Source organism: Chiloscyllium plagiosum, unplaced genomic scaffold (genome assembly GCF_037043375.1).
Source record: "Chiloscyllium plagiosum isolate Xiang-an unplaced genomic scaffold, Cpla_swu_hap1 HiC_scaffold_17, whole genome shotgun sequence".
Taxonomy (NCBI): domain Eukaryota; kingdom Metazoa; phylum Chordata; class Chondrichthyes; order Orectolobiformes; family Hemiscylliidae; genus Chiloscyllium; species Chiloscyllium plagiosum.
In genome coordinates, this window is record NW_028270155.1 from 947,501 (window position 1) to 958,092 (window position 10,592).

Here is a 10,592-nt window from a genome sequence, read left to right on the forward strand (position 1 = left end):
GTGGTGCTGGTGCTCAGATGCTGCCTGACCTGCTGTGCTTTTCCAGCACCACTCTAACCTGAACCCTTACATTGGAGGAGAAAGTGAGGGCTGCAGATGCTGGAGATCAGAGCTGAGAATGTGTTGCTGGAAAAGCGCAGCAGGTCAGGCAGCATCCAGGGAACAGGAGAATCGACGTTTCGGGCATGAGCCTGAAGAAGGGCTTATGCCCGAAACGTTGATTCTCCTGTTCCTTGGATGCTGCCTGACCTGCTACGCTTTTCCAGCAACACATTCTCAGCTCTGAACCCTTACATTTCCAGGATTTGTCATTGGAATCACAATGCTGGAGGCGATGACGGCAAGGTAGGCCCAGTGACAAAAGATGGTGCCTGAGGATCAGCAACTTCATCGTTGGTTGGGTCCAGTGTAGACAGCAGCAATGCGGTGGCAGAAGGACATCGCAGCAATGTGGACAAGGAGGTGTCCAATAGAGAGACACAACTCTGACATTGGACAGTCTGGCACAGGTGGTGGCAGAGGAGTATCAGTCCAGTGGCAAAAGATAGCGCCTGAGGATCGGTGACATCAACATTGGTGGGTCTGGCAGAGGTAGTGGCAAAGCAGTAGATTGATGGTGATGAGATGGTTCAGGACTGCTGAACTCTCTTTAGAATCAGAGAATCGATACAGTGTGAACACGCCCTTCAGCCTAAAAAATCCACACCGAATAGTATTCCATCCAACCCATTTCCCTACACTATTACTCTACATTTTCCCCTGACTGATGCACCTAACCTACACACACCTGAACACAATTTAGCATGGCTAATTCATCAAACCTGGACATCTTCGGATTGAAGGAGGAAACTGGAGCACCCAGAGGAAACCCATGCAGTCACGGGGAGAATGTGCAAACTCCACACAGACATCGCCCAAGACTGGAATTGAACCCTGGTTCTGGGTGTTGTGAGGCAACAGTGTTAATCACTGTGCCACTCTTAGTCTGTATCTTTCTTCTGTTTTCCTTATTCTTAAATTATTCAAAATGGCACCAAATCATGGTGACAAATGAAATCTTTTCATTACATTCTATGGTATTCTTACTGTGAAATACATGACCATAAAATCATTTAACTCAATTCATCGCTTATGCTGTTTCTCAGCCACTGAAGTTTCCTGTATTCTGTATCAATTTTACATATTTCAAACAGCCGCAATATTTGTGGCAGTGTGGGAAAAAAATTTAAGATTATACAAATAAGGTTGATTAGATTATTGTAGAGAGTTTCAGCAGAATTGATGGGCTGAATGACCTCTGACCATTGCTTTTTGACTGGATCACCACACTTCGTTTTGAGAGACCAGAACTTGATGCTAATCCTCCAATTATGCTCCAACCAGAAATTTATAATGGTTCAGAAAATATTCTAGAACCACTTTTGCAGTTTTCCTATCACTGAAGCTCATATCATTTGCTAATTGGTCTCTCAATTACCCTGCCACCTTCAAATCTCAATGCAACGTGTTTAAGGGGGATACACGCAGCAAGTACTTTACACAGAGGGTGATGGGTTTCTGAAATGCATTGCCAGCAGAGGTAGAGGTAGGCATGGTAGATTCACTTAAGGTGAGTCTGGACAGATGTATGAGTAGGTGGGAAGCAGAGGGATACAGATGCTTAGGAATTGGGCGACAGGTTTAGACAGTGGATTTGGATCGGCTCAGGCTTGGAGGGCCGAAGGGCCTGTACCTGGGCTGTAAATTTTCTTTGTTCTTTGTTCTATGAAAGCCAAGGTCTCTGAGATCTAAAGAGTGTTCAGGGGCAATGTTAAGCCTATAGTGCATTTTCTACCAATGTAGTGAAATCTTGCACTATTATATATTAAATTTAATCTGGCACTTGTTTACCTTGCTAGCTGTCTGTATCCTGTTGCAATCAATTAGTATCACCGCTACTGTTTTTCACATGTCTAAATATGGTTCAATCAGCGATTTTGAAATTTAGTTCTGTTTTTCAATATTCAGTTCATATATGCAATTAAAAAACAGTCTGAGCACTGACCTCTGATGAACCTGAGAGTAACAGAGTCATGCAGCATGGAATCAGACCCTTTTGCCCAACTATTTGAGGCTGACCACGTTTCCTAAACTGAACTAGCTCCATTTGCTTGCATTTGGCCTATATCCCTCTAAACCTTTCATATCCATGTACCTGTCCATATGTCTCTAACATATTGTAGCGAGTTTTGAGAAGATTTGTAGCTCAGGTTGAGGTTCTGGATGTCGTTGAGCTGGAAGGTCAATTTCCAGACGTTTTGTCACCCTACTAGGTAACATCTTCAGTGGGCCTCCAGGCGAAGCACTGTTCTGATTCCTGCTTTCCATTTGTATGTTTGGGTTTCTTTGGGTTGGTGAGGTCATTTCCTGTTCTTTTTCTCAGGGGGTGGTAGATGGGGTCTAACTCGATGTGTTTTTTAATAGAGTTCCGGTTGGAATGCCATACTTCTAGGACAAGCCAAACAGAGATATGCACGAGAATTCCTAGAAGCATGGCACTCCAATCGGAACTCTATCAACAAACACATCGAGTAAGTCCCCATCTACCACATCACCACAGGAAATGACATCACCAACCCAAAGAAACCCAAACATATAAATAGAAAGCAAGAATCGTGAACAGTGCTTCACCTGGAGGCCCATTGAAGATGTTACATACTAGGGTGACGAAACATCTGAAAATGAACCTTTTACATATTGTAATTGTACTCACCTCTACGACTTTCTCTAGCAGCTTGTTCCATTTCCACACTACCTTCTTTGTGAAAAAGTTGCCCCTCAGATCCCTTTTAAAATCTTTTCCCCCTCACCTTTAACTTATACCATCTAGTTTTGGACTCCTCTATTCTGGGAAAAAGAGCTGGCTATATGCCTTATCTCAGGCCCTCATGATTTTATAAATCAGCTTCAGATGCTCCAGGGAAAGAGTCCCAGCCTATCCAACCTCTCCTTATTACTCAAACCCTCCTGTCTCAGTAACATCCATGTAAATCTCTTTTACACCTTTTCCAGTTTAATAACATCCTTCCTATAGCAGGGCAACCAGAATTGTACACAGTACTCCAAATGTGGCCATACCAATGTCTTGTACAACTCCTATACTCAGTGCTCTGACCAATTAAAGCAAGCATGCTAAATGCTTTCTTCACCCCCTGTCTATTTGTGTTGTCACTTTCAAGGAACTATATATCTCCCCCTCAATTTCTCTGTTAGACTGTACTGTCGAGGGGGTAAAAACGATGACTGCAGATGCTGGAAACCAGATTCTGGATCAGTGGTGCTGGAAGAGCACAGCAATTCAGGCAGCATCCGACAAGCAGCAAAATCGACGTTTCGGGAAAAAGCCCTTCATCACGAAAAAAGGCAGAGAGCCTGAAGCGTGGAGAGATAAACTAGAGGAGGATGGGGTGGGGAGAAAGTAGCATAGAGTACAATAGGTGAGTGGGGGAGGAGATGAAGATGATAGGTCAGGGAGGAGAGGGTGGAGTGGATAGGTGGAAAAGGAGCTAGGCAGGTCGGACAAGTTCGGACAGGTCAAGGGGACAGTGCGGGCTGGAAGTTTGAAACTAGGATGAGGTGGGGGAAGGGGAAATGAGGAAGCTGTTGAAGTCCACATTGATGCCCTGGGGTTGAAGTGTTCCGAGGCGGAAGATGAGGCGTTCTTCCTCCAGGCGTCTGGTGGTGAGGGAGCGACGGTGAAGGAGGCCCAGGACCTCCATGTCCTCGGCAGAGTGGGAGGGGAAGTTGAAATGTTGGGCCACGGGGCGGTTTGGTTGATTGGTGCGGGTGTCTCGGAGATGTTCTCTAAAGCGCTCTGCTAGGAGGCGCCCAGTCTCCCCAATGTAGAGGAGACCGCATCGGGAGCAACGGATACAATAAATGATATTAGTGGATGTGCAGGTAGGTTTGAGATGGAATTGAAATACTGTTTGTTGAGAGTATGAATTCTCCTGAGGATGTAGTACAGAGTGGGTCCTTTGCAATTCTGAGAGAGTGTGGCCCTCAGCTGAGGCAGGGCTGACTGTAGAGAGGTTAGGTGCTGGCGCATTGCTGCAAGCGTGGAGTGGAGGATCTTGAAGGAGAACTGTTTCTGGTGTTTTTGAATCTGTAATCTGTACTATTTGTCCTGTTCGGGTCCGAACTCTGCTGATTTAAAGGTGGTCCGGAGTCCGTGTGGGATGAGTTGGTTACGGAGGCATGCACTGAGGAAGCAAATGTGGCTGTGATACCGAGTTTGTTTCACGACATGGTTGAAGAGCTTCAGGGCAGAGGAAATGACCTGGGAGTTGCAGTGGGAGAGGGACTCTCTGAGATTCTTGTAGACAGAGGAGGAAAACTTCTTCAAGGCAGGCATCCTTGCAAGAGGATTCACAGTAGGGTTAAAATCAACAAGGTAAAAACAATGACTGCAGATGCTGGAAACCAGATTCTGGATCAGTGGTGCTGGAAGAGCACAGCAATTCAGGCAGCATCCGACGAGCAGCAAAATCGACGTTTCGGGCAAAAGCCGGGGACCTACCATTAACTGTATAAGTCTTGCCCTGGTTTGTCTTACCAAAATCCAACACCTCGCATCTATCTAAATTAAACTCTATATGCCATTCCTTGGCCCACTGGCCTTATTGTTCAAGATCCCGTTGTAATCTTAAATAACTGTTCTTAACTGTCTATTACACTACCAATGTTGGTGTCATTTGTAAACTTACTAACCATGCCTCTTATATTCTCATCCAAATCATTTATATAAATAGTCATAGTCATAGAGATGTACAGCATGGAAACAGACCCTTCGGTCCAATCCGTCCACGCCGACCAGATATCCCAATCCAATCTAGTCCCACCTGCCAGCAGCCAGCGCATATTCCTCCAAACCCTTCCTATTCATATACCCATTCAAATGCCTCTTAAACATTGCAATTGTACCAGCCTCCACCACATCCTCTGGCAGCTCATTCCATACACGTACCACCGTCTGTGTGATTCTTTTATATCTTTTATATCTTTCCCCTCTCACCCTAAACCTATACGCTCTAGTTCTGGACTCCCCGACCCCAGGGAAAAGACTTTGCCTATTTACCCTATCCATGCCCCTCATAATTTTGTAAACCTCTATAAGGTCACCCCTCAGTCTCCGATGCTCCAGGGAAAACAGCCCCAGCCTGTTCAGCCTCTCCCTATAGCTCAAATCCTCCAAGCCTGGCAACATCCTTGTAAATCTTTTCCGAACCCTTTCCAATAGGAAGGAGACCAGAATTGCACACAATATTCCAACAGTGGTCTAACCAATGTCCTGTACAACATGACCTCCCAACCCCTGTACTCAATACTCTGACCAATAAAGGAAAGCATACCAAACAACTTCTTCACTATCCTATCTACCTGCGACTCCACTTTCAAGGAGCTATGAACCTCCACTCCAAGGTCTTTTTGTTCAGCAACACTCCCTAGGACCTTACCATTAAGTGTATGAGTCCTGCTAAGATTTGCTTTCCCAAAATGCAACACCTTGCATTTATCTGGAATAAACTCCATCTGCCACTTCTCAGCCCATTGGCTCAACTGGTCAAGATCATGTTGAAGTCTGAGGTAACCCTCTTTGCTGTCCACTACACCTCCAATTTTGGTGTCATCTACAAACCTATTAACTGTACCTCTTATGCTCACATCCAAATCATTTATGTAAATGACAAAAAGTAATGGACCCAGCACCGATCCTTGTGGCACTCCACTGGTCACAGGCCTCCATTCTGAAAAACAACCCTCCACCACCACCCTCTGTCTTCTACCTTTGAGCCAGTTCTGTATCCAAATGGCTAGTTCTCCCTGTATTCCGTGAGATCTAACCTTGCTAACCAGTCTCCCATGGGGAACCTTGTTGAATGCCTTACTGAAGTCCATATAGTTCACATCTACCACTCTGCCCTCATCAATCCTCTTTGTTACTTCTTCAAAAAACTCAATCAAGTTTGTGAGACATGATTTCCCACACACAAAGCCATATTGACTATCCCTAAATAGTCCTTGCCTTTCCAAATACATATACATCCTGTCCCTCAGGAGTCCCTCCAAAAACTTGCCCACCACCGACGTCAGGCTCACTGGTCTATAGTTCCCTGGCTTGTCCTTACTACCCTTCTTAAACAGTGGTACCACGTTAGCCAACCTCCAGTTTTCCGGCACCTCACCTGTGACTATCGATGATACAAATATCTCAGCAAGAGGCCCAGCAATCACTTCTGTAGCTTCCCACAGAGTTCTCAGGTACACCTGATCAGGTCCTCGGGATTTATCCACCTTTAACCATTTCAAGACATCCAGCACTTCCTCCTCTGTAATCTGGACATTTTGCAAGATGTAACCATCTATTTCCCTACAGTCTATATCTTCCATATCCTTTTCTACAGTAAATACTGATGCAAAATACTCATTTAGTATCTCCCCCATTTTCTGTGGCTCCACACAAAGGTCGCCTTGCTGTTCTTTGAGGGGCCCTATTCTCTCCCTAGTTATCCTTTTGTCCTTAATGTATTTGTAAAAACTTTTTGGATTCTCCTTAATTCTATTTGCCAAAGCTATCTCATGTCCCCGTTTTGCCCTCCTGATTTCCCTCTTAAGGGAACTTAAGGGTACTCCAACTTCTTTTACACTCTCCTAAGGATTCACTCGATCTATCCTGTCTACACCTTACATATGCTTCCTTCTTTTTCTTAACTAAACCCTCAATGTCTTTAGTCATCCAGCATTCCCTATACCTACCAGCCTTTCCTTTCACCCTGACAGGAATATACTTTCTCTGGATTCTCGTTATCTCATTTCTGAAGGCTTCCCATTTTCCAGCCGACCCTTTACCTGTGAACATCTGCCCCCAATCAGCTTTTGAAAGTTCTTGCCTAATACCGTCAAAATTAGCCTTTCTCCAATTTAGAACTTCAACTTTTAGACCCGGTCTATCCTTTTCCATCACTATTTTAAATCCAATAGAATTATGGTCACTGGCCCCAAAGTGCTCCCCCACTGACACCTCAGTCACCTACCCTGCCTTATTTCCCAAGAGTAGGTCAGGTTTTGCACCTTCTCTAGTAGGTACATCCACATACTGAATCAGAAAATTGTCTTGTTCACATTGAACAAATTCCTCTCCATCTAGAACATAGAACATAGAACATAGAAGAATACAGCGCAGTACAGGCCCTTTGGCCCTCGATGTTGCGCCGATCCAAGCCCACCTAACCTATACTAACCCACTATCCTCCATATACCTATCCAATGCCCGCTTAAATGCCCATAAAGAGGGAGAGTCCACCACTGCTACTGGCAGGGCATTCCATGAACTTACGACTCGCTGAGTGAAGAACCTACCCCTAACTTCAGTCCTATATCTACCCCCCCTTAATTTAAAGCTATGCCCCCTTGTAATACCCGACTCCATACGCGGGAAAAGGTTCACACTGTCAACCCTATCTAACCCCCTAATCATCTTGTACACCTCAATCAAGTCACCCCTAAACCTTCTTTTCTCTAATGAAAACAGCCCCAAGTGTCTCAGCCTTTCCTCATACGATCTTCCTTCCATACCAGGCAACATCCTGGTAAACCTCCTCTGCACCCGTTCCAGTGCCTCCACATCCTTCCTATAGTATGGCGACCAAAACTGCACACAATATTCCAGATGCGGCCGCACCAGAGTCTTATACAACTGCATCATGACCTCAGGACTCCGGAACTCAATTCCTCTACCAATAAAAGCCAGTACGCCATATGCCTTCCTCACCGCACTATTTACCTGGGTGGCAACTTTCAGAGATCTGTGTACATGGACACCAAGATCCCTCTGCCCATCCACACTACCAAGTATCCGACCATTAGCCCAGTACCCCATCTTTTTGTTATTCTTCCCAAAGTGAATCACCTCACACTTAGCTACATTGAATTCCATTTGCCACCTTTCTGCCCAGCTCTGCAGCTTCTCTATATCCTGCTGTAACCTGCCACATCCTTCCTCACTGTCAACAACTCCTCCGACTTTCGTATCATCCGCAAACTTGCTCACCCAACCTTCTAACCCCTCTTCCAGGTCATTTATAAAAATGACAAACAGCAATGGTCCCAAAACAGATCCTTGCGGAACACCGCTAGTGACAGCACTCCATGAAGAAACTTTGCCATCAACTACTACCCTCTGTCTTCTTCCATCCAGCCAATTCCTAATCCAAACCTCCAACTCACCCTCAATGCCATATCTCCGTATTTTCTGCAGTAGCCTACCATGGGGAACCTTATCAAACGCCTTACTAAAATCCATATATACCACATCTACCGCTTTCCCCTCATCAACCTCCTTCGTCACCTTTTCAAAGAATTCAATAAGGTTTGTGAGGCACGACCTGCCCTTCACAAAACCATGCTGACTATCCTTGATCACATTATTCCTATCCAGATGTGCATAAATCCTATCCCTTACAATTCTCTCTAAGACTTTGCCCACAACAGAAGTGAGACTCACCGGCCTATAGTTACTAGGGTTATCCCTACTCCCCTTTTTGAACAAGGGAACCACATTTGCTATCCTCCAGTCTTCTGGCACTACTCCTGTAGACAAAGAGGACATAAAAATCAAGGCCAATGGCTCTGCAATCTCCTCCCTTGCTTCCCAGAGAATCCTAGGATAAATGCCATCAGGCCCAGGGGACTTATCTATTTTCACCTTTTCCAGGATTTCCAACACCTCTTCTCTACATACCTCAAAGCCATCCATTCTACTTATTTGTGACTCAGTATTCACATCGACGACAATGCCCTGTTCCTGAGTAAATACTGAAGAAAAGTATTCATTCAGTGTCTCCCCAATCTCTTCCGCCTCCACACGCAACTTCCCACTACTATCCTTGACTGGACCTATTCCTACCCTAGTCATTCTTTTATTCCTAACATACCTATAGAAAGCCTTAGGGTTTTCCCTAATCCTACCGACTAAGTACCTTTCATGTCCCCTCCTTGCTGCTCTTAGCTCTCTCTTCAGGTCCTTCCTGGCTACCCTATAACTCTCAATCGCCCCAATTGAACCTTCACGTCTCATCTTGAGATAGGCCGCCCTCTTCCATTTAACAAGGGATTCCAATTCCTTATTAAACCACGGCTCCCTCGCACGACCCTTTCCTCCTTGCCTGACAGGTACATACTTATCAAGGACACTCAATAGTTGCTCCTTGAACAAGCTCCACATATCATTTACACTCTTGCCTTGGAGTCTACTTTTCCAAGCCACACGTCCTAAGTCATGCCTCACCGCATCATAATTTCCCTGACCCCAGCTATAACTCTTGCCCTGTAGTACACACTTATCCCTCTCCATCACGAGAGTAAAAATCACCGAATTATGGTCACTATCCCCAAAGTGCTCACCTACCTCTAATTCTAACACCTGGCCTGGTTCGTTACCCAGAACCAAATCCAGTATGGCCTCACCTCTTGTTGGCCTGTCTAAACCCTTAACACTCTGGCAGTCCCAGTCGATGTTTGGAAAGTTAAAATCCCCTACCATAACTGTACCAGTCTCAGATTGATCTCTTTCCTCACTATCTCCCTGGAGCCCCCACGTTACTAGTTTAAAGCCTCCCGAGCAGCTGTAGCAAATTTCCCTGCCAGTATATTAGTCCCCTTCCAATTTAGGTGCAATCCGTCCTTCTTGTACAGGTCACTTCTACCCCAAAAGTGATTCCAATGATCCAAAAATGTGAATCTTTCTCCCATACACCAGCTCCTCAGCCATGCATTCATCTGCTCTGTCCTCCTATTCCTGCCCTCACTCGCTTGTAGCACCAGGATAATCCAGATATTACTACTCTCAAGGACCTTTTTAAATTTCTGCCTAACTCCCTGTAATCTCCCTTCAGAATCTCAGCCTTTCCCCTTCCTATGTCGTTGGTTCCAATGTGGACAATGACCTCTTGCTGTCCCCTCTCCCCCGTGAGAACATTCTGCACCCTCTGAGACATCCTTGATCCTGGCACCAGGGAAGCAACACAGCATTCTGCTTTTTTGCTGCTGGCCACAGAAACATCTGTCTGTACCTGGGGACTACAGAATCCCCTAACACAAGTGATCTCTTGGAACCCGACGTACCCCTCGTTGCATTGGAGCCAGTGTCAATACCAGAAACTTGGCTGTTCGTGCTACATTCACCTGAGAATCCATCACCCCCTACATTTGACAATAGTGGACCCAGCAGTGATCCTTGTGGCAACCACTGATCAGAACTGGTCTGAATAGCAACCCTCTACCATTCCCCTCTATCTCCTACTGTCAAGTCAATCTTAAATCCAATTGGCTCGTTCTCCCTGGATCCCATGTGATCCAACCTTACTAAGCAGTCTACTTAGAAGGCCTTGCTAAAGTCCATATAGACAATGTTTGCCACACTCTCGTCATCTATCTTTTTGGTCACCTCTTCAAACAATTCAATTAAGTTTGTGGACACATTTTCCCATGCACAAAGCTATGCTGACTCGTCCAAAACTGACCTCACCTTTTCAAATTCATGTAGAGCCTCTCAG